General features: G+C 40.9%; 1 long non-coding RNA gene across 3 annotated transcripts in view; it reads left to right on the top strand.

The window, feature by feature from the left end:
• The window catches only part of LOC104974569 (uncharacterized), a 72,234-nt gene extending 45,159 nt beyond the window's left edge, over nucleotides 1-27,075 (top strand). Inside the window, exon 6 of one of the 3 annotated variants that reach the window (XR_009490957.1) lies at nucleotides 25,719-27,075. This is a non-coding gene — a long non-coding RNA (uncharacterized lncRNA). The remainder of the gene's footprint in view (nucleotides 1-25,718) is intronic. The other 2 variants (XR_009490956.1, XR_003029977.2) reach the window with 2 other exon arrangements.
• Nucleotides 27,076-27,784: the final 709 nt, after the last annotated feature.

Here is a 27,784-nt window from a genome sequence, read left to right as displayed (position 1 = left end):
AACTCATGCCAGTGAAGTCAATAGTGTAGATTAATGTAGTGTAGTGGAGATGGCAATGGCACCCTACTCCAGTACTCTTGCTTGGAAAATCCCGTGGACGGAGGAGCCCGATAGTCTGCTGCCCATGGGGTTGCTCAGAGTCGGACAGGACTGAGCGACTTCACTTTCACTTTTCACTTTCATGCATTGGAGAAGGAAATGGCAACCCACTCAGTGTTCTTGCCTGGAGAATCCCAGGGATGGGGGAGCCTGGTGGGCTGCCGTCTATGGGGTCGCACAGAGTCGGACACGACTGAAGCAACTTAACAGCAGCAGCAGCAGTATAATCTAGTACAATGTCTCAGCAATGGTCTTGAAAATGTAATGACAGAAACAGACTCATGGACATGAAGAACAGACATGGTTGCCAAGAGTGGGGGGAGTCTGGGACTAGCAGATGCAAACTAGTATATATAGGATGGATAAACAACAGGTCCTACTGTATAGCACAGGGAACTAGAGTCAACATCCTACAATAAGCCATAATAGAAAAGAAATGTATAACAAGACTTGGCCTGACCATCTATGATCCAGAACCTAATGTGTCACTCATTAGGTGCCCCAGCATGGTCGACTATTTTAAGCCTCCTATTCCTGACTCATTATTTATGAAATGGGAATAATGCATTCATTTGTTTATTTACTGAGCATCTTCTGTATGCTGGGTGCTGCATGGGGACTGGGGAAATAGTAGAGAACAAAATAAATTCCCACCTGCATGGAGCTTTCATTCAAGTACAGAAAGACAGATAGAAACCACATGCTGTTAGATGACAAAAAATGCCGTGAGGGAAGAAGATGCAGTTTTATTGGGGGAGTCAAGGAATGGTTCTGAATAGGTGACATCTAAATAAAACTTGGAAGAAATGAGGGAGAAATCAATGTGTCTATCAGGGCAAAGAGTGTTGCAGGAAGAAGGCAGGACACAAATAAGAAGCTTGAGGGGAAAAAAAATAGCCTTTTTTCCCACCGTCATTATATGGCTGTTATAAGCATCAAATGAAAGTAATATATGTGATCTGAATATTGTTATGTATTATACCCATCTGCAGTGCTGTTACAGCTAGTATTTTTTATGGTTTATTGTTGCAAAATGAACTATTTATATACATATATAAAGCTATCATTTATTGTCTTCTTGAACTAACATTGCTAGTGCTATAAGATTTATTCTTTTCTTTTATTTCTTTTTGAGTGTTGCACTATTTTTTATTTTATTGAAGTATAGTTGATTTACAATGCTGTGCTGATTTCTGCTGCACATCCGAGTGACTCAGTTATACACGTATATGGATGGATGTATATATATATTCTTTTTCATGTTTTTTCCACTATGGTTTGTCACTTAATATTGCACATAGTCCCTGTGCTATTCAGTGGGACACTGTTCTTTATCCATCCTATATACACTAGTTTGCATCTGCTAATGCAAACTGCAAGTCCTTCTCTCCCCGCACCTCCTGCCCCTTGGCAACCACATGTCTGTTCTTTTTGTCTGTGAATGTGTTTCTGTTTTATAGATACGTTCATTTGTGTTGAAAAGTGAACTATTTTATGTTTCATAAAAAGAGAGAACTTCTCTGACAGAAAGCTTAAAGGACATGTAAAAAGTGCCATAATCTTGAGGTTCACAGTGAAAGCATATTGTACCTTCAAAGAATTTATACAACACTAGAAGTCTGCAGGAAGAGTAGAGTATTAGAGAAAATAAGGCAAAGGTCACATGATGGAGCAGTTAGCAGTCTGCTGAATCATCTCTGAGATCTGAGAATTCACTGATTCTTACAATATTGAGATTGGTTTCTCTGCTAAGGAATCCGTCTCTCTACATGGTTTCCCTCTTTCTCTCTCCTTCTCTTTCCTTTCTTTCTTGTTTATCTGCCTCTTGCACACAAGTTTTGAGGTGGCTTACAGGAAGAATGGGCTTCCCAGGTGGCACTAGTTGTAAAAAACCTGCCTGTCAATGCCGGAGATGCGTGAGATGCTAGTTCAATCCTTGGGTCGGGAAGATCCCCTGAAAGAAGAGATGGCAACCCGCTCCAGTATTGTTGCCTGGGAAATCCCACAGACAGAGGAGACTGGAGGGTTACAGTTCATAGGGTCGCAAAGAGCTGGCCAAGGCTGAAGCAACTTAGCATACATAAAGGCACAAGAAGAACAGAGTGATAAATAGTGGCCAAGAAGGAGGAGACCTGGGTTCAATCCCTGAGTTGGGAAGATCCCCTGGAGAAGGAAGTGGCAACCCACTCCAGTAGTCTTGCCTGGAAAACCCCATGGACGGGGGAGCCTGGGAGGCTGCAGTCCATGGGGTCACAAAGAGTTGGACACGACTGAGCGACTTCACTTTGACTTTGAAGAAGGAGGAACTTACAGCACCACATGAATATAGCTAAGAACACATTTCTTAATGTTCAATTCAAACACTATTATAGGTATTTTCATGACAAGTTAAGCAACAGGCAAATTTTATAATTTTCTCAGATAAACAAGAATGCAGAGAAGTTGGCTCCTTGCTTCTGCTTCTCTAATGTTGGGGAACGGTTGGTTTGAGTGTGGAAACACCCTTGACATCTGTTTTTATTTCTATACTACATGGACTTTTCAAAATCATGTCCAAAGTCGTGTCCAACTCTTTGAAACCCCCTGAACTGCAACATACCAAGCTTCCCTGTCCTTCACTATCTCCTGGAGTTTGCTCAAACTCATGTCCATCGCATTGGTGATGCCATCCAACCATCTCATCTTCTGTCATCCCCGTCTCCTCCTGCCTTCAATCTTTTCCAGCATCAGGATCTTTTCCAATGAGCTCATCCTGAATGAAGAACTCTTCACATCAGGTGGCCAAAGTATTGGAGCTTCAGCTTCAGCATCAGTCCTTCCAGTGAATATTCAGGGTTGATTTTCCTTGGGATTGACTGGTTTAATCTCCTTGCAGTCCAAGGGCCTCCCATGAGTCTTCTTCAGCACCCCGATAAACAACTTAGGAAACGAAAAACAGAACTGAGAGAACATCTACCACAGGATACACAATGAGAGAGAAAGTCTATAAGGGGATTGCTGCTGCTGCTGCTGCTGCTGCTGCTAAGTCGCTTCAGTCGTGTCCGACTCTGTGCGACCCCATAGACGGCAGCCCACCAGGCCCCGCCGTCCCTGGGATTCTCCAGGCAAGAACACTGGAGTGGGTTGCCATTTCCTTCTCCAAGGCATGAAAGTAAAAGTGAAAGTGAAGTCGCTCAGTCGTGTCCAACTCTTAGCGACCCCATGGACTGCAGCCCACCAGTCTCCCCCGTCCATGGGACTTTCCAGGCAAGAGTACTGGAGTGGGGCCCCGGGGTAAAGTCACACAGCATTTACTCATGCATGTTTATAGATACCAGCATCATGAATTTTAAGTATCACTGAAAATTATTAATATATTCCCCAGCTTCTACACTAACTCCCGCCATGATCTGAAAATCAGAACCTCTTTTGTAAGATTTGTGGACAGTAAGTTCTAGATCCTTTCATTTACTTATTTATTTAATCAAGTTCAACATTTACTATGTTTTCTGCACATCTGCTATATAACTTGAGGCCATGGTTTTGCACTGTCTGGGAAAAGAAGCAGGCTCTGGAGGTACAGAGCACTGGACTTAACTGTTTTAACTGGCGAAAAGAAAAGGATTTCTGCCTGAGTTCTCCCAGGTCTCTTTTCTCAAATTTATGCCAAGTGCTACTCCCTTCCCCCCACCAAATGTCCCCAGGAGATTGAGGATTGCTAAACTTGCATGTGTTTAAGGCACACCTGGAGTGCTCCATACGGTTGGAGAGATCCTGATTCAGCGTTTCTGGGGTGCTGTCCAGAGTCTGTGTTTTCAATAAGGACCCAGGTGCCTCTGAGGCAGATCGTCAGTGGATCACACTGTGAGAAACCTTGTTTAGCCCAAACTTACTCAAAGATAAAGAAGTTTTTAAAGAAGCTGAATGTTGTACTGAGGGACAAATGGCGATCCGGCTCGAGCAGGAGGCAGGGAGTCCTGGGACATTGGTGAGGGCAGGGAGAAAGGATTTTAACAGAAAAATTTTATATAATTTTTTTTAAATATAGAATTTTAATAAACAATTATGAGTTAATCTGGTTAGATGGAGCTATGATGGGTATCAGGAAAAATGGACGTTGGTTGATTAGAATTAGAAGAGCCTTGAAGGCAAAGGGAAAAATTCTCCAGAAAGACAGGGGGCCCAGAAAATGGACAGTTCCTAAAGAGGTTATTCCAGTTACTATAAAACAAACTACACCAAAATCTTTTTGGCTTAACCAAAAAACAAAAGAACTAATTGAAAAATGGGCAGAAGAACCTAAACAGACATTTCTCTGAAGATGACATACAGATGGCCAATAGCCACATGAAAGGATGCTCAACATCACTAATTATTAGAGAAATGAAAATCGAAACTACAACGAGGTATCACCTTATACCAGTTAGGAATGATCTTCATTTAAAAAAATCTACAAATAACAAATGCTCCAGAGGGCATGGAGAAAGGGAACCCTCCTACACTGCTTGTGGGAATGTAAATTGGTACAGCCGGTGTAGGAAATAGTACGGAGTTTCCTAAAAAAATTAAAAATAAGAGTTACCATATGATCCAGAAACCCTGTTCCTTGGCATGTATCCAGGGAAAATCATAATTAGAAAAGATATATGCACCCCTATGTCCATTGCAGCACTGTTTACAACAGCCAAGACATGGAAATGATCTAAATGTCCATTGCTAGAATGGATAAAGGAGATGTCACATACGGCATGAGGAATACTGATGTACCATCTTTGGAAAATAAAATCGGTCAGGATCTAGGGAGTTGGGTGGCTGGAAGAATATGAACAAAATAGATAAGTTGATAGTAGTAAGTTTACTCATTGCAGTACCATATAGTAGTGAAAATGAGCGAACTACAGCTACACACATTATTAACGGATGAAGCTTAGAAACACCATGTCATTAAGAGTGCAAGTTGCACAATATTACAGTATGCTGCCAGTTTTACAAAGTTCGAAATCATTAAAAGTAAGCAACACATTTTTTTTTTCTTGCTTTGGTTTACCTACATCTATGATATGATCCTAAGGAGCAAGCAAGCCAGCGAGAAAAGGGAAAGCAAACTTTGGAAGGGTGGTGACTCCTGGGCACTCTGGGTGCTGAGGTGAAGAACTGGAGTACAATATACAGAGGAGTTTCTAGGTCCCAGCGCTGCTCTACTGTTAAGGTGGAGGATGGTTTCATGAGTGTTTATCCCACCCTCCATTCATTTATTGCAATTTTGCCCATGCTGAGTGACTAATTTACTTGTTTATTCAGCAAATATATATTGAGAGCCTCATATGTGCCTGACATGTGTGAGTCAGGGAGAAGAGAAGCACAAATAAAGTAGTCATGGTTACCACCTTTTTTCAAAAGGGGTTTGTGGTGAACAAGTACACTGTGGAGGAAACGAACAGGGAACAACATATAGTGAGCTAAGCCTTTGCATAGGAGACCAGCAGCTGTGAGTAGCACATGACTCAGATTTGAAGTCAGGAAAGATCCCATGCAAGTCATGTATTAGGTTGGCCAAAAAGTTTTTTTTTGATTTTTCTGTAAGATATTATGGGAAAACCCAAACAAACTTTTTGGTCAATCAAATCGATCAGATCAGATCAGTCACTCAGTAGTGTCCGACTCTTTTCGACCCCATGAATTGCAGCACGCCAGGCCTCCCTGTCCATCACCAACTCCCGGAGTTCACTCAGACTCACGTCCATCGAGTCGGTGATGCCATCCAGCCACCTCATCCTCTGTCGTCCCCGTCTCCTCCTGCTCCCAATCCCTCCCAGCATCAGAGTCTTTTCCAATGAGTCAACTCTTCGCATGAGGTGGCCAAAGTACTGGAGTTTCAGCTTTAGCATCATTCCCTTCAAAGAAATCCCAGGGCTGATCTCCTTCAGAATGAACTGGTTGGATCTCCTTGCATTCCAAGGGACTCTCAAGAGTCTTCTCCAACACCACAGTTCAAAAGCATCAATTCTTTGGCGCTCAGCCTTCTTCACAGTCCAACTCTCATATCCATACATAACCACAGGAGCAATTACTTGAGAAAGGATCCCCCGATATCTACGTCTCTCTGTTAAAGATGGTGCTTTTTTCCTAAAAATAATAGAGTTCTGATCAGATGGCAATATAACTGGATTTGCATATTAGAAAGATAACTTTGTCCAGAGTTTGGAAAATGGTCTGGGGGTGGTGATGATAAGGTCACAGAGAGAAAGATGAGTTTGTGGCTTGCTGCAGGGGAGAAAGAATGTGTTGTGAGACATTGAAAATGTGGTAAATTTCTGTTTATTTTCCACTTGAGTGTTTCAAACTGTGTCATTAGAGCATGTTTCGGAAAAGTCTAGCACTGAAGGGGGGGTGGGAAATATTTTTGTAGCCAATAAAATAGCCTACTCAAGGACAGTAATATGGCTTCTCAGGTGGCCCTGTGGTAAAGAATCCACCTGCCAATGCAGGAGACACAGGACACGTGGGTGAGAAAGATCCCGGGAAACGGCCACCCACTCCAGTATTCCTGCCTGGGGAATCCCATAGACAGAAGAGCCTGGCAGGCTACAGTCCATAGGCTGCAAAGATTCAAACAGAGCTGAGTGACTGAGCACGCACACCACAGAGTGATAAGGTCCCTTCCTGTAGAGCAAATAGAACTCACAGAGATGTTCTGAAGTGTCTTCAATGTCTGGATTCATGCTTTTTGTTTTATTTTCATTGCTATAGTCAGAGGGTACATCTAGGCTTAGGACTTTTAGAAAAAAACAAAAGAGGCTATCAACATAAAATTAGAAATGGAAGTTAATTTTTATTGAGTGGGCCAAAAAGTTTCTTTGGGTTTTTCCATAAGCTTTTATGAACAAAATTTTTGGCTAATCCAATATTTAGACTGAGAAAAAGGATCAGATATAAATACAACAAACATTACAAAATCTATTAAGAAACAAAACATTTTAAATAATTCTCTGCAGCCCAATCCCACCCCCCAGCTCCCAGAAACATTTTTTCTTGGATGCATACTTGTTCTTGATCAACTTTTATAAGCTAAGGGTTGTGGAACATTTACTAGAGAGAGACGAGAAAGATAAGTCTTTTTTCCAACTTGATGGATTGAAATTAAAAAAAACTAATAGTTTATAAACGTATCCTTCAGCATCACAGATCATTATGGGAAATGTCATGTAAATTGTTTCCAGTTGTAAGTTGTTCTCAAACTTATGAAAAAACTTTCAATTTTTTGTCCCATGAATGATCTGCTTTAGACTTTCTGTGAGGTGGTGCTGAAGGTTTGTGTTATATAAACCTAGGAATTTTGAGAAATTCTACTTTGTACAACTATGATTTAAAAAGAGACAAAGTATTATGTGTCTACAGTTATAATACAGTTAAACAGTTATAATGTATATGCTGCATTCTTGAATAAATTCCCTATAGGAGAGACCATCTATTATGACTAGTTACCAATGAGAACAAAATAATCTACTTGCAACTTTCTATACCTGATGGTTGGAAGAATCTTTCACAGACTTTCTACAGGCTCTGTACATTTCAAAAGGTGTTTTCTTCCATCTCGTGCACCTTTAGATCCTAAGGGCCTCGAGGGATGTTATGTTATATTATAATCTGTGGTCCTGCACCTTCCTTGTTGAGTTAGCACTGAGGCATGGGAGGACTTCTGAAACTGTTTCTGCATAGGGAAAGATACTAACAACTTACATATATGGGGTGGGCGGGGGGTGAATGAAAACCACATAAATATGCCTCACTAAACCCAAACTAAATTTTTCTTCAATTCAAATTCCCCCTACTCTCATTCCCCAAATGCCTACAGTTTCTGTAGAGTACAAGAGGAAGGTGACAAGAGAGGGAAGTATGGGTGCATGAACTGAATGTTTGTGTCCCTCCAATATTCCTGTGCTGAGGTCCTAATGCCAAATGTGATAGGTAGGAGGAGGGGGCTTTGGAAGTGATTAGCATTAGATTAAGGCATAAAGGCAGAGTACATCATGAGAAACGCTGGACTGGAAGAAGCACAAGCTGGAATCAAGGTTGCCGGGAGAAATATCAATAACCTCAGATATGCAGATGATACCACCCTTATGGCAGAAAGTGAAGAGGAACTAAAGAGGCTGTTGATGAAAGTGAACAAGGAGAGTGAAAAAGTTGGCTTAAAGCTCAACATTCAGAAAATGAAGATCATGGCATCTGGTCCCATCACTTCATGGGAAATAGATGGGGAAACAGTGGAAAACAGTTTCAGACTTTATTTTTTGGGGCTCCAAAATCACTGCAGATGGTGACTGCAGCCATGAAATTAAAAGACGCTTGCTCCTTGGAAGGAAAGTTATGACCAACTTAGATAGCATATTCAAAAGCAGAGACATTACTTTGCCAACAAAGGTCTGTCTAATCAAGGCTATGGTTTTTCCAGTGGTCATGCACGGATGTGAGAGTTAGACTGTGAAGAAGGCTGAGCACTAAATAATTGATGCTTTTGAACTGTGGTGTTGGAGAAGACTCTTGAGAGTCCCTTGGACTGCAAGGAGATCCAACCAGTCCATCCTGAAGGAGATCAGTCCTGGGTGTTCTTTGGAAGGAATGATGCTAAAGCTGAAACTCTAGTACTTTGGCCACCTCATGTGAAGAGCTGACTCACTGGAAAAGACTCTGATGCTGGGAGGGATTGGGGGCAGGAGGAGAAGGGGACGATAGAGGATGAGATGGCTGGATGGCATCACTGACTCGATGGACGTGAGTCTGAGTGAACTCCGGGAGTTGGTGATGGACAGGGAGGCCTGGCATGCTGCAGTTAATGGGGTCGCAAAGAGTCGGACACAACTGAGCAACTGAACTGAACTGAAGGCATAAAGGTGGTGACCTCAAGGTCAGATTAATTTGTGTCCTTATAAGAACATCAAAAAAGCAAGAGAGTTCCAGAAAAACATCTGTTTCTGCTTTATTGACTATGCCAAAGCCTTTGACTGTGCGGATCACAATAAACTGTGGAAAATTCTGAAAGATATGGGAATATCAGATCACCTCACCTGCCTCTTGAGAAACCTCTTGAGAAAGGTCAGGAAGTAATAGTTAGAAATGGACATGAAACAACAGACTGGTTCCAAATAGGAAAAGGAGTATGACAAAGCTGTATATTGTCACCCTACTTATTTAACTTATATGCAGAGCACATCATGAGAAACACTGGGCTGGTGGAAGCACAAGCTGCAATCAAGATTGCCAGGAGAAATATCAATAACCTCAGATATGCAGATGACACCACCCTTATGGCAGAAAGTGAAGAACTAAAGAGGCTGTTGATAAAAGTGAAAGAGAAGAGTGAAAAAGTTGGCTTAAAACTCAACATTCAGAAAATGAACCGACAACATTCAGAAAATGAACCGATAACATTCAGAAAATGAACCGACAAACAACTAATCTCAAAAATATACAAGCAACTCCTACAGCTCAACTCCAGAAAAATAAATGACCCAATCAAAAAATGGGCCAAAGATCTAAATAGACATTTCTCCAAAGAAGACATACAGATGGCTAACAAACACATGAAAAGATGCTCAACATCACTCATTATCAGAGAAATGCAAATCAAAACCACTATGAGATACCATTTCACACCAGTCAGAATGGCTGCAATCCAAAAGTCTACAAATAATAAATGCTGGAGAGGGTGTGGAGAAAAGGGAACCCTCTTACACTGTTGGTGGGAATGCAAACTAGTACAGCCACTATGGAGAACAGTGTGGAGATTCCTTAAAAAACTGGAAATAGAACTGCCTTATGATCCAGCAATCCCACTGCTGGGCATACACACTGAGGAAACCAGAAGGGAAAGAGACACGTGTACCCCAATGTTCATCGCAGCACTGTTTATAATAGCCAGGACATGGAAGCAACCTAGATGTCCATCAGCAGATGAGTGGGTAATAAAGCAGTGGTACATATACACAATGGAGTATTACTCAGCCATTAAAAAGAATACATTTGAATCAGTTCTAATGAGGTGGATGAAACTGGAGCCTATTATACAGAGTGAAGTAAGCCAGAAGGAAAAACACCAATACAGTATACTAACGCATATATATGGAATTTAGAAAGATGGTAACGATAACCCTGTATACGAGACAGCAAAAGAGACACTGATGTATAGAACAGGCTTATGGACTCTGTGGGAGAGGGATAGGGTGGGAAGATTTGGGAGAATGGCACTGAAACATCTGAAATGTCATGTATGAAACGAGATGCCAGTCCAGGTTCAATGCACGATGCTGGATGCTTGGGGCTGGTGCACTGGGACGACCCAGAGGGATGGTATGGGGAGGGAGGAGGGAGGAGGGTTCAGGATGGGGAACACATGAGAAATAAAGGAATAAAAAATTAAAAAAAAAAAAGTAAAAAGAATTAAGTTATACAAAACATGGAAAATGATGAAATCCCCTAAAAGATGATGCACTGTCTTTAAAAAATATATTATCCTGCAGTTTTCCTATCATAGTGCCCAAAGTACTGCTTTCATTTTCAAGAAGGAATAAAATAAGACTTGAAGGGACTATCTTTATGGTTTGCTTCAAGATTTCATACAAGTTGAGAATTTAGAATTTTTCATTTTCCATTCATAGTGGCAAATAAAAGGAAATTGATAGAGGAAGATGTTTCCAAGTTATTAGATGAATCAGAGGATAAATGGAAAGAGGCAGGTAGCAGCACTCTTAGACTCTGTTAATGATGGCAAAATTGGTCAGGTTATGAGCTTTCAGAGGAATATATTGTAGATGAATCTTCTCAAAACTCAATAATCGATAAATGACCTACATATTCTTAAGGACACAAAAGAAATGTGGTATTTTCATCCAGTTAGTCATTTGACAGGAAAAATGTCACTATGCAATGTTTTGTGACAAGAACTTGGACCATCTTGTTTTGCCAAAATGATGTATGATGATACTCTTTTTTATTTTTTATTGTTTGTGTGTCAATGTTTGAGTTGAGGTTTACTATGTTAAAATTCTTGTGAACACTTCAAATAAAGTTTTTTTTCTTATTAAAAAAAATAATAAAAATAAAAGACTTTCTCATGGAAAAAAAAAAAAAAAGAAAATGAAGATCATGGCATCTGGTCCCATCACCTCATGGCAAATAGATGGGGAAACAGTGGAAACAGTGGCTATTTTTGGGGGCTTCAAAATCACTGCAGATGATGATTGCAGCCATGAAATTAAAAGACACTTACTCCTTGGAAGGAAAGTTATAACCAACCTAGACAGCATATTAAAAAGCAGAGACATTACTTTGCCAACAAAGTTCTGTCTAGTCAAGGCTATGATTTTTCCAGTGGTCATGTATGGATGTGAGAGTTGGACTATAAGGAAAGCTGAGTGCTGAAGAATTGATGCTTTTGAACTGTGGTGTTGGAGAAGACTCTTGAGAGTGCCATGGACTGCAAGGAGATCCAACCAGTCCATCTTAAAGGAGATCAGTCCTGGGTGTTCATTGGAAGGACTGATGTTGAAGCCGAAACTCCAATACTTTGGCCACCTGATGCGAAGAGCTTACTCATTTGAAAAGATCCTGATGCTGGGAAAGATTGAGGGGAGGAGGAGAAGGGGACAACAGAGCATGAGATGGTTGGATGGCATCACCGACTCAATGGACATGGGTTTGGGAGGACTCCATGAGTTGGTGATGGACAGGGAGGCCTGGCGTGCTGCAGTTCATGGGGTTGCAAAGAGTAGGACACGACTGAGCGACTGAACTGAACTGAACTGAAGAACAGGAAGGGGCTTCCCAGGTGGCTCAGTGGTAAAGAATCTTCCTGCAGTGCAAGAGATACAGGTTCAGTTCCTGAGGAGGAAATGGCAACCTACTCTGGTATTCTTGCCTGGAGAATTCCATGGACAGAGGAGCCTGGCGGGCTATAGGCCATGGGGTCGCAAAGAGTCAGACATGACTTGGCGAGTAAACAACAAGAACAGGAAGAGAACTCTCTCTCTCCACCTGAGCACAGAGGAAGGGCCTTATGAGTTCACAGTGAGCTTCTCCAAGGCAGGAAGAGGCAGGAAGAAGTCTCTCACCAGAGCTTCATATGCTGACTCCCTGGTCTCAGATATCCAGCCTCTAGAACTGTGAGAAAATAGATCTCGTTTGTTGAAGCAGCCCCAGTCTATGGTATTTTGTTATGGAAGTCCAAACTGACTAATAGTTAGAAAGAGACAGTAGTCTTCACCAATTAATACCTTATTTTTGCAAAAGTTGACAACACAGACATGATATGCAAAGCGGTTGTCATCTTTATATCATTTCTGAGGCCCCAGATGAGGTTCTTCAAAGTAAGGCGCCAAAAATGAAGCTTCATTAGCTCCATGGTAAATTCATCTTTGGCCACAACCCCATTCCCACCCTTAATTCTTACTGTTCAGATCATGGTATTAACTTTCTAGTGTAACTTCTCTAGATCAAGTTCTCCCTTCTCAACCACCTTGCATAATCACTATAAGGGTAATCATCTTTCCACATACAACTTTCACCATGACTTTCTCTGCTGAAATCCACTGGACACCTATAAAGTCTAAACCCCTTAGTCTGAGGTTCAGGGTCTCTACAATATGGCTGTAGTTTTTATTTAGAAATGGTTTTCCTATGGCTTCCTACACAATGGAGAAAAAAGCAATAATTTATTAGCAGCCTACTTAGTAATAGGCTTTCCCCCAAAACACCAGCCACCTGACACAAAAAGCTGACTTATTGGAAAAGACTCTGATGCTGGGAAAAATTGAAGGCAGGAGAAGAAGAGAGTGACAGAGGATGAGATGGATGGATGGCATCACCGACTCAATGGACATGAATTTGAGCAAGCTCCAGGAGATGGGGAGGACAGGGAAGCCTCGCGTGCTGCAGTCCATGGGGTCGCAAAGAGTTGGACATGACTGAGTGACTGAACAACAACAACAATGCCAAGTGTTAATATTTTCGGTTCTTCCAACCTCCTTCCGTGATTCACAAATGAGTGGACAGAGTTCAGAGATGACAGTGGTGATTGGAGGTGGATCTGTCTGGCTTCAGTTCTGGGGCTGTTTCTACTGTATAATGTGCCACTAGCTTAGTCCTTCACCCTCTGTGTGAATTGTATTTAGCTATTTGGCTGTTCTGGGTCTTTGCTGTGGCACGTGGGCGTCTCTAGTTATGACGCTCGAGGTGCACAGGTTTAGTTGCCCCGTGGCATGTGGGGTCTTAGCTCCTTGACCAGGGATGACACCTGCTTCTCCTGCATTGGAAGGTGGATTCCTAACCACTGTATCACCAGCAAAGTCCCTCTTTGTATGAATTTAGGTGTGGTTACAGCCTCCATTTAAATGTCATCCTCTCATGAAAACTTTTCCAGTTTACTCCCTCCACGATGGGGTCTTCTGTACCCTGCCACAGTACGGTATTTGGTGTCTGTTTTATTCAGTGGGCATGCATCCTACACAACCTTGCATTTCTAACTTATTTCATCCTTGTGTATTCTGACTCTAACTTGGTTGTAAGCTTTTTGGAGGGAGGGAAAATGACTGACGGTTTTGTGTGTACCTTGTAACACCTGGAAAGGCTCCATCATTTAAAGAATAAGTCTAGAATGAGTATATTTTTCTTCAGTGGGACCCCAAGATTAAGGGGAAATAAAGAGGAAGGGTCAGCTGCACTGCCTCTTGCTGTTTCTCTATGCCATTATTAGATTACGAGGGCAAGGGAGAGTTGCCACTGGGGTTAGGTTTTAGATTCTTTGCAGAAGTACAGCCGCTGGTTGACAAGACCTCAGAGAATATTGAAACAGCACAAGCACCAGTTGGCAGTAGCTGGCATAAGGATGCTGTTCCCCAAAGCACTACTCTCAGGGGTGACCACACATCCATCAGCTTTCACAATCATGACAGAAGACAAAAGAGCATGGCTCTCTGGGGATTCTGAGCACTTCGAAGAAGAAGTTGAAATTCCCTGCATCACCCTGACAGGTGTCCAGTGTTCTCTAGTAAAGTTATACATTTACCCTTCTATTGGATTTACTGTTGGTCTTTATTTTTCATAAGGAGTACTAAATTCAATTCTGAAGTTTTACTTCCTGTTTTCACCTTTTTCAATTGCAGAACATCTGAACTATATACAAAAAGTAGAGGGAATACTATAATGAACCACCATGTAATCATCAAAAAGCTTCTGAAATTAACATCTCATGGTCAATTGTGTTTCATTTCTCTGCTAGTTCTGGATTATTTTGAAGTAAATCCCAGAAATCATATTATTTCATCTTTTACATCTCTTCAAAATATGACAAAGTAAGTCTTTGACAAAAGAAGCTTAATATGGGAAAATTTAGTGATAATACTTTTGACAGGACAAATTCTTTTTAAAAACTATGACATTTGAATTATATTTGATTTAATTTTCAAAAAAATAGGTATGTAAAAATATCTCATTATAAAAATCCTGAATGTAGAAATCCTGAGTAATGTCAAAGAGAACAAAAATTAATTTGGTTCTTCCTATTCATTTATTGTAAGCTAGCTAGAAGGAATAAGTAAGATACCCAGTAGTGCAAATGCTGATTTGGTGTCTTAGCTGGAAAATACTTTCAACTCTGTTTACCTAATTCATGTTCGATCAGTCCACTTCCTTAGCAACACGTTTGTGGAATTTGTTTGATTCCAGAATGGTCACTGGGCCATTGAGATTTCCCCAAGTGCCATCTCTGAAATTTGGATCCAGTTAGAACAACAGAGTCACATGTAATGGGGAAAACAGTGTTGGTGGCAGAAATCACGTCACTCCCCTATCACCTCTCTCTTGATGTCAGTTTTCCTCTTGCCATGAAAGAGACTGAAGGCTCATTTTGACATGCCTCACAAATTTAGAATGCAGGACAGGTTGAAGAAAGTAAAACATAGACAGTCGAAAAGACATTTAAAGAGCCTATAATGAAACTCATTCAATTTCTTTATCTTTTTCGTTTATGACGTCTCATTGTCTCTTAGAAAGGATTCGTGTTCTCCTGGTTGCTAAGAGGAGACAGTTGTGGAACTTTTCATTTTCTGGGATTGTGTAGACTTCAGCTGTCATCTCTAGTGAATAAGTCAGCCTACAAGACAGCTCAGTTCAGGCTTTTTGTTATTTTTTATTTTTGTATTAGAAAAAAAATGACTGCTGTAGAGAGAAGACTGGATTTCTAAACCCAGGTGAGGGGAGGACCCACTGCAGAGGGGTAAATGATGAGAGAAATAGAAGTGCTAGGCTGGGAGTGGGAGAAGGCAATGGCACCCCACTCCAGTATTCTTGCCTGGGAAATCCCATGGATGGAGGAGCCGGGTAGGCTACAGTCCATGGGGTCGTGAAGAGTCAGACACGAATGAGTGACTTCACTTTCATGCACTGGAGAAGGAAATGGCAACCAACTCCAGTGTTCTTGCCTAGAGAATCCCAGGGACAGGAGATTGGTGGGCTGCCGTCTATGGGGTCGCCCAGAGTCGGACATGACTGACGTGACTTAGCAGCTTAGCAGCAGGCTGGGAGAAGGTGGAGGATCTTCTTTGAATCTGAGAAGGGGGCAAGCTGGTGGTTTGCAAGCATGAAGAGTAGTAGAACTCTCTTGTGCTCCCTAGGGAGGTAGGACCATAGGCGTTCAGCTCCCACCCTCAGCAAGCATCCATATCGCATCTCAGCTCTGGGGCCACCATGTGGGTTGGGCAATGAGAAGCCTACCCACTATGATGACCAGTGTGCTGGTCACCAGTGAGCTTCTCCAAGTATTCTCAACCAAGTAAGCCTTCCTTGATCTCCATTGAACCTGGATGAAAGGGGCAGGGTGATGGAGACCCAGTAATAACCACAACTGATTTTCCAAGAGCCTGTGGTTCAGATTCAATAACATTAAGAAAAATAACAAATGTGGCATTTCTTAAATTTGAGATGTGGAGTAAAATTGATGACAGCTGCATTTTATACTCTGCCTAATTTACTGTTTCAGAGGTTTTGAAAGACTCCTCCTAAATATTAAGGAAAGTTTCTTTCAGTGGGATTATAATATTCATGAGACTGAAGGTTTTGGGGGGTTGTACATTAGGAACTGAATTGTGTTCCTCCCACCAAAAAAAAAAAAAAAATCACATAACCCCTTGATGGCCCTATTTTAGAAATAGGGCCTATAAAGAGATAAAGTTAAATGAGGTCATAAGGGTGGGGCCCTCATCCACTATGACAGATGTCCTTATAAAAGAGCGTGTCCCAGCAGTGTGTCCACAGAGGAAAGGTTGTGTCAGGACACGGCATGGAGGCAGTCAACTATAATCCAGGGAGAGTGGCTTCAGGAGAAGCCCACCCTGCCAAAGCCTCCGTCTCCGGCTTCCAGCCCCCAGGACCCCGAGAAAATGAATCTCTGTTGTTTAAGTCACCCAGTCTGTGGTATTTTGTTACGGCAGCCCTGGCAAACTAATACACAATACTTAGTACTTTGATGTAGAGGTCTTTATTCTCATAGGAAATCTGTATTATGGCCCTCTAGTAGAAACTGTCGAACTGTATAGAGTCGATTTATTCTCTATTGGCTAGAATGATTCACAATCTGAAAAGAGCATCACAAAGACATCCTGGATTGCCATTGACTGAACACACAAAAAGGTTGCTGTTCAACAGTGACTAAAATTAATGAGGGGAATAAGTGTATACGCAGGATGAAAGGCTGCACTACTACAAGTTAAAACAGGAAGTGCAGGGACTTCCATGGTTGTCCAATGGTTAGGACTCCGGTTTCCAATGAGTTGGACCCCTGGTCGGGAGCCAAGATCCCTCATGACTCAAGACCAGAAAACCAGAACATAAAACAGAAGCAATATTGTAACAAATTCAATAAATACTTTAAAAATCAACGTCAATAACAGAAAACAAACAGGAAGAACCTTCCCCAGAGATTGTGGTAATGCTAGCTAGCATCATGTTAACCTTTGTTAATATGGAGGTGCTGAATCTACGCTAGTGAATCGGGGAGACAGTGTTACATTATAAAAATTACTTTCTTACTGCCATATCTGCCTGTTTGCTGCCATTATAATTCTGCTTAAAATCTTTAAAGACTGAGACTCAATCTGCTTCTGATTTTATAGGCCTCTAAAATTGCTAGTTAAATTTCCTGGGCACTCTCAACAAAAAAAAGAGGGGGAGAAGACAGGAAAAATACAAAGACAATATAGTTTACATATTGCTAAACTATAAGTTCCTAGAAGTCAGGGATTTATCATTATCTCCTTGAGATCATCAAACACTCTCATTTCCACATGGTTGGCATTTATGAGTAGTTTACTGAATTGCATCTCCAGACAAAGAAAAGCACACAGCTAATATGACTATAGAATAAAGATGAAATTTTGCATATGTCATGTGAAATCAATTCTATCACTTTACAATTATATGTTATTTAGGAGTGAAAACATGTAAGTAGGTTTTAACTGAACTAATATAATGACAAAAATGTAGGTATTTCTGAATTTCTAGATATATCCAAGTATCTGTGGTATTAAATATTATGAAAAACTAATTAATTGATTGCCCCAGTTTGTAACTTGGTTCACTTTTTTCAGCTTTATTATATAATTGACAAATAAAATTGTAAGATAGTTAAAAAGTGTACAATGTGATGATTATATATGCTGCTGCTGCTAAGTCGCTTCAGTCGTGTCCGACTCTGTGCGACCCCATAGATGGTAGCCCACCGGGCTCCGCCATCCCTGGGATTCTCCAGGCAAGAACACTGGAGTGGGTTGCCATTTCCTTCTCCAATGCATGAAAGTGAAAAGTGAAAGTGAAGTCACTCAGTCGTGTCCGACTCTTCGTGACCCCATGGACTATAGCCTACCAGGCTCCTCCGTCCATGGGATTTTCCAGGCAAGAGTACTGGAGTGGGGTGCCATTGCCTTCTCCAATGATTATATATACATATATATGTATACACACACATACATTGGGAAAGGAGTCCTCCCACCAAATTAATTAACATATCCCATCACCTCACATATTTACTTTTTTTTTGGTTTACCTTTTGCAAAAATATTTGATATCAAAAACTTTCTTCCTTGTTTAAGAACAAACAGTAGTGAAGATTAATAGTATCTAAGTTTCCTAAACATAACAATCTGGTAATGTAACCACCTGATTTATAACGTATCATAGATTAGTATATGTAATTATACTGTTAGTATATATCATATATTAAAACAAAAAGAAAGCCATTATTTTTCTTCTTGGTCTGGTAAACTCTTTAAATTTTTTTTTCTAAAATTTTATGTACAATTTTTAAAGGTTACTTCCCATTTACAGTTCTCTAGTCTTTCCCACGGAGAAGGCAATGGCACCCCACTCCAGTACTCTTGCCTGGAAAATCCCATGGACGGAGGAGCCTGGTGGGTTGCAGTCCATGGGGTCGCAAAGAGTCGGACACAACTGAGCAACTTTACTTTCACTTTTCATTTTCATTCACTGGAGAAGGAAATGGCAACCCACTCCAGTGTTCTTGCCTGGAGAATCCCAAGGATGGGGGAGCCTGGTTGGCTGCTGTCTCTGGGATTGCACAGAGTAGGACAGGACTGAAGCGACTTAGCAGCAGCAGCAGCAGTCTTTCCCATTCTATTGTTTTCCTCTATTTCTTTGCATTGATCGCTGAAGAAGGCTTTCTTATCTCTCCTTGCTATTCTTTGGAACTCTGCATTCAGATGCTTATATCTTTCCTTTTCTCCTTTGCTTTTCACTTCTCTTCTTTTCACAGCTATTTGTAAGGCCTCCTCAGACAGCCATTTTGCTTTTTTGCATTTCTTTTTCTTGGGGATGGTCTTGATCCCTGTCTCCTGTACAATGCCACAAACCTCCGTCCATAGTTCATCAGGCACTCTATCAGATCTAGTCCCTTAAATCTATTTCTCACTTCCACTGTATAGTCATGAGGGATTTGATTTTTACAATATTGGCCACATCCCCCATTTTACAGTACATCCTGGAGCCATAATCAGTATCTCCACTCCCCTCTTATTCTGCTCCCCCGTAACCACTAGTCTGTTCTGTCTCTGTGAGTTTGTTTCTTTTATGTTATAGTCACTAGTTTCTTGTATTTTTTAGATTCCACATATAAGTGATATCATACAGTATTCATCTTTCTCTGTCGGAGAAGGCAATGGCACCCCACTCCAGTACTCTTGCTTGGAAAATCCCATAGATGGAGGAGCCTGGTAGGCTGCAGTCCATGGGGTCGCTAAGAGTCAGACATGATTGAGCGACTTCACTTTCACTTTTCACTTTCATGCATTGAAGAAGGAAATGGCAACCCACTCCAGTGTTCTTGCCTGGAGAATCCTAGGGACGGGGGAGCCTGGTGGGCTGCCGTCCATGGGGTCTCACAGAGTCAGACACGACTGAAGCGACTTAGCAGCAGCAGCAGCAAAGCCCTCCAAATCCATCCATGTTGCTCCAAATGGCAAAATTTTGTTCTTTTTAATGGCTGAGTAGTATTCCAGTTTGTGTGTGTGTGTGTGTGTGTGTGTGTGTGACATCTCCATCCATCTGTTGATGAACACTTGGGCAGTTTCTATATCTTAGCTGTTACAAATAATACTGCTATGAACATCGGGGTGCATGAATCTTTTCAAATTAGTGTTTTTGTTTGTCTGGATATATTCTGAGGAGTGGAATCACTGGGTCATAAAGTAGCTCTATTTTTAGTTTTTGGGAAACCTCTATATTGTTCTCCACAGTGGCTCTACTAATTTACATTCCCACAAACAGTGTACAAGAAAACCATTAATTTTATATCCCAGATAAACATGGGATTCTACCAGAAGTCAGTGAAAACTAATCAAAAATACACAGTTCTATGTCTGTAGCAAAACCAAACACACAGTAAAATTTCTCTCCATCGATCTATCATGTTGCCTCTCGGCCTCACACCACAAAGTATCCGCCACGGTTAAGGTGCCGTGGGAACTCAGGGGAAGGAGAGAAGGACCTGGTGACTGGAGAAAATGTGAGTCATGTCACCTGTGCAGCTGTACAAGCCAGGGCGTGTTGTGTTGGCTGAATTGTAGCCGTACTCTCTGCAGGCTCAGCAACCCAATCATGATAACAGCAATAATATAAGACAGCATTTACGTATGATAGCCAGAACATAATCTTGCGCTAGGAAGTTTAATTAATTAAGTTTAATCCTATCAAAATCTCAGGGCAAAAACAGCTTAGCTCAACTTCTGCCCAGAGGGAAGACTGTAGCAATGGGGACTTTCTTAACCAAATGATGGAAGAAGTGCTGAAAGAGAACTGTGTCGCCTTGCCAGCATCATGGTTTGGTTTAACCAGTACCTACAGCAGTGGTCAAGGAACTGGGTACTGGCTCTAAATGTGTCAGGAAAAGAACGTATGAGGTACTTAGTCCAGAGGGAACTGATTTTGAAAAGAATCTAGGCACGATACAGGACGACACATTCAGGGAGCTACTCAAACAAGGCTTGGAGTTTACTAGAGCCTGGTACATTTCTATTTCTCTCTGAAAAAATAAAACAAAACAAACAACCCACTGACACGGTGCTTATTTTTTTACTGAGCCCTTTTGATCTATGTTTTATCTTTGCAAGAGTCCCCACTAGATATTCTGTTATAGTTTATAGGACTGTTTGTGGGTGTAAATTTCATGTTCTGGTCTAAAAATCTCAGTTAAGGTTTTTATAAATTGGGTGGTCTTATTCAAAAGGATACTGCCTTTTATCTTTAAAAAATAAATATTATAATTAAACTAAATTTTAGATATTTATTATATTTATATACAGCTAGTTTACTTTCATTTTGTAATTTGCACAGGCTCTCAGTTCAGTTCAGTTCAGTCGCTCAGTCGTGTCCGACTCTTTGCGACCCCATGAATCGCAGCACGCCAGGCCTCCCTGTCCATCACCAACTCCCGGAGTTCACTCAGACTCATGTCCATCGAGTCAGTGATGCCATCCAGCCATCTCATCCTCTGTCGTCCCCTTCTCCTCCTGCCCCCAATCCCTCCCAGCATCAGAGTCTTTTCCAGTGAGTCAACTCTTCACATGAGGTGGCCAAAGTATTGGAGTTTCAGGCTCTAAAGAAGAGTAAATTTTGACTTCTAATCAACCCTCAGTTTTAAAACAGGAAGTAACCTGAGAGGATTATTTGCCTTTGGAGAAGAAAGGAAATCCTTGCTATTATTGTATCTATGAATTACTGTTTTTAAAAATCTCACAGGGATAACAGCATCCAGTTTTAAATTGTTAAGTAAGGACACCCTAAATCACTAACCGCTTTTAATAGGCAATGTGATCTATGACATAATTGCGTGTGTGTGAAGTTGCTTCAGTTGTGTCTGACTCTTTGTGACCCTCTGGACTGTAGCCTGCCAGGCTCCTCTGCATGGGATTCTCCAGGAAAGAATACTGGAGTGGGTTGCTGTTTCCTTCTCCAGGGGATCTTCCTAACCCTAGGGATTGAACCCGCGTCTCCTACATTGGCAGGCAGGTTCTTTACAACTAGCACCACCTGGGAAGCTCCATGACATAATTAAAGCCAATAATTTTATTATTCTCTATTAGAGAAAAATCCATCTTCCTCTTAATGTTCAACATGAATGAGTCAGAACGTTTTTTATGTGAAGCCATAATGTCTCAAACACAAATATGGCAAAAGACTACAGAGAGAAGTAATGGGTCTTTGGCTTCTTTTGCATGTGCGGTGAGTATGTCTACTTGTTCTAGACTGAAGCAGTATGGTGCAGTCACACCCAGTTTGCAAGATTCACTGTTTCTTGAAAGAGTTGGTTTTAGGGCACCTTTCCCATTAAGGAGTTGTGGCTTTCAGTTAATTGCATGGATATGGGTTTTCCCACAGGACGCTACATTTTGCATCTTTCTTCCTTGTCCCTTAGTGTCTTTCCCATTCCTGGAAGGCTGCCTGGAAAGGAGGGCATTGTAGGAACCACAGCAGCCTGTACTTCCACAGTTTTGTTTCTGTGAAGAAGGTCAAGGTCAGTTTCTGGCTGTAAAATGTAGAAGCTGACCTACAAACCAAGAGGAAGTACCAGCTCTCCAATTGGTCCAGGAAACTCTAATCTTAATATTTCAAAGATATGCATGCTTGATAAACTTTTAAACATCACCTAGGTCAAGGAGTGTATTCTGTGGTGACTACTTTGCATAGTTCTACAGTACTTTGTACTTTGAAAATGACAGAATCAATGGAAAGAAAAGATTAGAATCATACAAGCAGAATTTTGTACTGCATCACAGAACATGTTGGTCAGCAGTGGAAGATGAAAATATGTCCTGCTTTACCTAATAAAGTCTTCAAAATGCAGCATGATTATTTGTTTAAAGAAGCTTTCACATAAGTACAGTAACTTAGGAATGCTCAAAAGATCACTGGTTAGTTTTTTTTAGGCTCTGCCAGTTGCTTTTGCAATTTATTTGCTGCTTCAGCTGTACATGCTAGAGAATGCATAAATTATGTTATGACTTTTTCCTGGGGAAATCAAGTCATTTTGAGAGTTACAGCATGACTCTGATAATATTGGTTCAATAGTTTCAAGCCACAAAGCACTCTCTCTGTTATATGTAGTCAGATGGTTCATTTATTGCAGAGATTCCCAAACACTTTTAGTTGTGATATGCCCAAATCGCCTAATTTGCATAGCAGACTGGAATCAAGGGGAAGGATGCTCAGAGAGGTAGAGCTGGACACGAACCTGCTTCCCATGAGCCGGAGAACAAAGAGCCTTTACCTTTTTGCACACTTAAATTCTACTCGTAGGTACCCTGGTTGATCTATTTAGAGCTACTTTACTGACTCATCTGAGCAGTCTAGATACCCATCACCCTCAGTCAATTGTCACATTTCAGAGTTGAACAGGACCTAAGAAAACCTTTGGAGTGACCATCAAATTCACAGATAAGACAACCTAGGAAGAAATCAGCAACATGATAAAGTGGGGAAGGAAGGGGATTTTGGAAACAGAATGAGGTCTGAATCTTGAGGTTTCTGTTTCGTACATCTGTAATCTTAGCCATGCTACTAAGCCACGTGGAATCTCAACTACAAAACAGGAAAATTCTATTTCCTTTGCTATAATACTCTAAGATTAGAAATAGTACACATGTGCTACATGCCTAGTGACTCTCCCAGTTTATAGAGCAAGATAGAAAGTCTGAATTAAAATTCTACACCTAGCTCCTAGCTCAGTGCATTCATATATGTGATGTCTTGGATATTTCAAAATAGTTTGACTTCTTATGTTAAAGATGAATGTTTGTGTTCCCCTCACCAAATTCAGGTGCTGAAACCTTAACCCCAAAATGATGATTTTTACAAGTTGAGGCCTTTAGGAGGTAATCAGGCTTAGGAAAAGTCATGAGGGTAGAGCCCCTGTGATGAAATTATTGTCCTCATAAGAGGAAGAAAAGGCTTCCCTGGTGGCTCAGTGGTAAAGAATCCACCTGCCAATGCAAGATACACAGGTTCAATCCCTGTGTTAGGAAGACCCCCTGGAGAAGGAAATGGCAACCTGCTCCAGTATTATTCTTGCCTGGGAAATCCTGTGAACAGAGGAGCCTGGTGGGCTACAGTCCATAGGGTCACAAAGAGTCAGACATGACTTAGTGACTAAACTACCACCAGCACCATAAGAGGAAGAAGAGATTGGAGTTCTCTTCATCATGTGAGGGGATGCAACGAGAAGGCAGTCATCTGCAAACCAGAAAGAAGATCCTCACCAGGTACCAAATCTGGTGGCACTTTGGTCTTGGATTTCTCAGCCTCCAGAACTGTGAGCAATAGATGACTGTTGTTTTAGTAACCCAGTTAATGGTGTTTGGTTATAGCAGCCCAAGCTGACTAATATACTTTACATCTACATACTGAAGTTTCCTAATGGTGTTATTACTCACCAATTTAGTGGTTATCAACATCCATTTCATTGTAGCAAGTATACCCAAGGTGAAGGAGATCTTTTGGTGAGAATTTCCAAAGCCACAAGTATTTGAAGAGCACTTTCAGTTTTCAGAGTGTTTTCACAGACTTAGAACCTCTGAGTAAGGAACTGCAACTATCCATGTTTTCGCCACCCTTGATACACGGATGAGGCAGCCTCAGTCAAAGAAGCTAAGGATGGTCAAGGCTTATTGCCTGTGCATAACAGGCCTCAGGAGAATCTGCCCCAAGTCCTGTGTTTTCACTGTTCTAAATGTTTCACTGCTGGATTTTGCAGTTGCCTCTACAAAAGATAAAGATTTCCCCCATGGACCGAGGAGCCTGGCAGGCTACATACAGTCCACGGGGTCTCGAAGAGTAGGACATGACTTAGTGACAAACAGCAACAACTAGAGGAAGATGCTGAGGGTTCAGACTCCTAACTACACACAGCAGATTAGGGTTCAAGTGACTGGAGAAGCAGGAATAAGATACACAATGATGGTGGAGTAGACAGTTACGATGGCAGCATGGCGGAAGCAAGCACAGGAGGCAGCTGAAGGGCAGGGAACTCAGGAGAGCAGGAGCTGAAGCTTCTCCAGATGTTATCAAGCCGCCCAGGATTATTGTAATTTGCTAAAAAGAATACTGTGATTTGAGGCCTCTGCAAAGTGGCAAGATGCCATGCAACAGTATCGGAGCACATGTTAGGCATAGACTAAGTCCTTCTAGTGTTTTGCTAAGATGAGAGAGTGTTTTACCAAGCATTACTGAGCTCTTCATTAAACTAAAAACTTGAAGTGTTGGATCAAAAAAAAAAAAATAGTTGAAGTGATCACTTCAACCAATATGTGTGATATTTATGACAACCTGAATTGATACATGCTAAAATCATCAGGAGAACTGACTCCATGTAAAGTTGCTAAATTTACTTACCTTGTTTCAAAGACAAAGAAGTTATAAAAATATAAGGGATTAAGATTAATATCAAAGAAGATTAAAGAAACTGATCCACATATATTTAGCTTTGCAGGGTCTTAGAAAACATAGGCTGAATTTACCAAAAATAGCTATGCCATTAAAAATAGAGGACTGATCCAGTGAAACTTGCCTTCAGCAGGTATTGGTACAGGCTCCATCCTTCTGAAGAGCACTCATTTTTGATTCTTCAGCAGATCACTTGTTCTTTTTAGACAATTTGTTTCTCATTTATGAAAGACTGAACTAGCCTTTGGCTTAGCATTTAATTTAAACTTACTGAATAGAACAATCTAGGTACTAAATGGGTAAAAATAGTTTTGGTTTATTGGTCATGTACTATGTATCAGATATTCTTCTGGATGCTAGCTGTGTGCACGCGCATGTGTATTGTCCATGATCTACACCACAGCCAGGACAAGTGAGTAGTAAAAGTCTCATTTTGTATGAAGGGGAACTGAGATGCAGTTTGTTTGATGATTGGCTTAGATTAGAATCCTGTCTGCTTGTAAATCCTATCCTCTTCAATCTTCATACACATTCTGATGTATAGGGGTGTAGAGATATTTGATAGTCAAGCCAGTTAAAAAATACAGTACTATTCACTCATTTATTCTGTAACTATTGATTCAAATTTTATTATGTTCCAGGTACTATTATAAGAACTGAGTCAACATTGATGAACACAACCAACAGGGGTCCCCTATTTGGGCTTTTACGATTCTGTAGAGGAGTTTTACTTTGCCTATAAAGGTCAGTATAGTCAAAGTTATGGTTTTCCCAGTAGTTATGTATGGACGTGAGAGCTGGACAATAAAAAAGGCTGAGCACTGAAGAATTGATACCTTTGAGCTATGGTGCTGGAGAAGACTCTTGACAGTCTTTGGACAGAAGGAGGTCAAACTAGTCAATCCTAAAGGAAATCAACCCTGAATATACATTGGAAGCACTGATGTTGAAGCTGAAACTCCAATACTTTGGCCACCTGATGCAAAGAACTGACTCACTGGAAAAGCCCCTGATGCTGGGAAAGATTGAAGGTGGGAGGAAAAGGGGGCAACAGAGGATGAGACGGTTGGATGGAATCACCGACTCAATGGACATGAGTTTGAGCAATTTCCAAGAGAAGGTGAAGGACAGGGAAGCCTGGCATGCTGCAGTCCTTGGGGTCGTAAAGAGTCAGACACAAGTTAGCAACTGAACAGCAAGATCATGAGAGTCACAGGTACACAATTTCCAGGAACTGACTTTTTTGATTAACATTTTTAACATTGTTGATAATTAGCAGAAAATTAAACATCTCTGAGTATTATTTTACTTTGGGAAATGTGAACTAATTGAGTTAGTAATCAATGATTAATAATAATGACTGATTAATAATAAAAATTTATGACCCCCCTCCAATATGTTTTCTTTCATTTCAGAATATCACTTAGTAAATTCTACTATTTATTGTCCTAGGTACAGACTAATGAGATTTGTGGCTGCTAATGTATCCTAGCTCACTCTGTCAACCTCTCTGCCTTATTCATGCTGAATTTTGTCAAATCTTGAACTTACTGTGGTTTCTCCCCATTCATTACTAACTCCAACCTGGCTTTGATGCACCTGTTTCTATTTTAAATGAATCTCAAAGTGGAAGATAATCATGTTCAATTCCCACTCTTTCTGAGAGTGGAAAACTCTCAGTCAAGTGGAGAGCTTCACTGTAGAATTTTCAATTTCCTTTAAATGGGGCTTAATAAGTAGACTTGCCCAGATGTGCCTGAGAAAGAGTGTGAAAAGAAAAAGATTAAAATAAAGGCACTAATGAAGCCAAGAAGAGTTGCCTATTGTTCTAGGCTCTTAGATCCTTGCTTCAAAATGAAATGCTTGACTGACAAGGATTTAGGTGCTTGCCTTTCTTGATAAAGGTTAACATAATGAATTGACATAATTGTGCAAAAGTGCCTTCCTGAAGTGCCAAATGAAACAACAAGAAATACTCCCTGATCGACGTTGCACTGACAAATCCAATTCAATAATCTGTAAGATTTTGACGCTAATACAAATTAGCCCTGAGACTGAAGAAACTGAAATTACCTGAGACAAATGTTACCTTCTCTTGATATTTTCATGTTTTGACTCTCCTTTGGATATCAGATTGTGGTAGTGTCAATGTTTCCATTATGAACTCAGCTCTTTCTCAGATTTTCATTCTTCTATTTATCTTGTTTTACTTAAGCCTAAGTCCCGCGGAGGTGAGGGTGGTGGGGGAAGCCTCCCACTCAGACTGTGCTAAAAGGGAAGGTCATTTAAATAAAGGTTTCAATAGCCAAGTTCCTGACTTGTAGGTTAGAGGTGATAATGCCACCATTTCCAAATATAAGAAGTGACTTCAAAGTGTGGAGACCATTGTCATTACATTAAAATACGTGACTCACACTGGGTGTACTTCCAGGATGGGGAGTTAGTTCCTCGTGTCTTTCTTTTCATGTTGGCAGAGCAGAGTCCTCCTCTCCACCCTCCCTGACTTCAAAGGAAATGTTATATTCCCGTCTCCTCCTCGTTTTGGATGAGGTGGAATTAAAGAATTGAGGCAGATGAGCTCTTTCCTTTCTAGAAAAAAATGTAATATATTGAAATATATAACATATACAGAAACTTATCTAGATGTCTATATGAGGATTGCTATATAAATCTCATCTACATGTCTTTATATAAAAACATATAAGAC

Source organism: Bos taurus, chromosome 17 (genome assembly GCF_002263795.3).
Source record: "Bos taurus isolate L1 Dominette 01449 registration number 42190680 breed Hereford chromosome 17, ARS-UCD2.0, whole genome shotgun sequence".
Lineage (NCBI taxonomy): Eukaryota > Metazoa > Chordata > Mammalia > Artiodactyla > Bovidae > Bos > Bos taurus.
The sequence above is the reverse complement of the archived record's forward strand: the minus strand, read 5'-3'. Positions and strand labels throughout refer to the sequence as shown.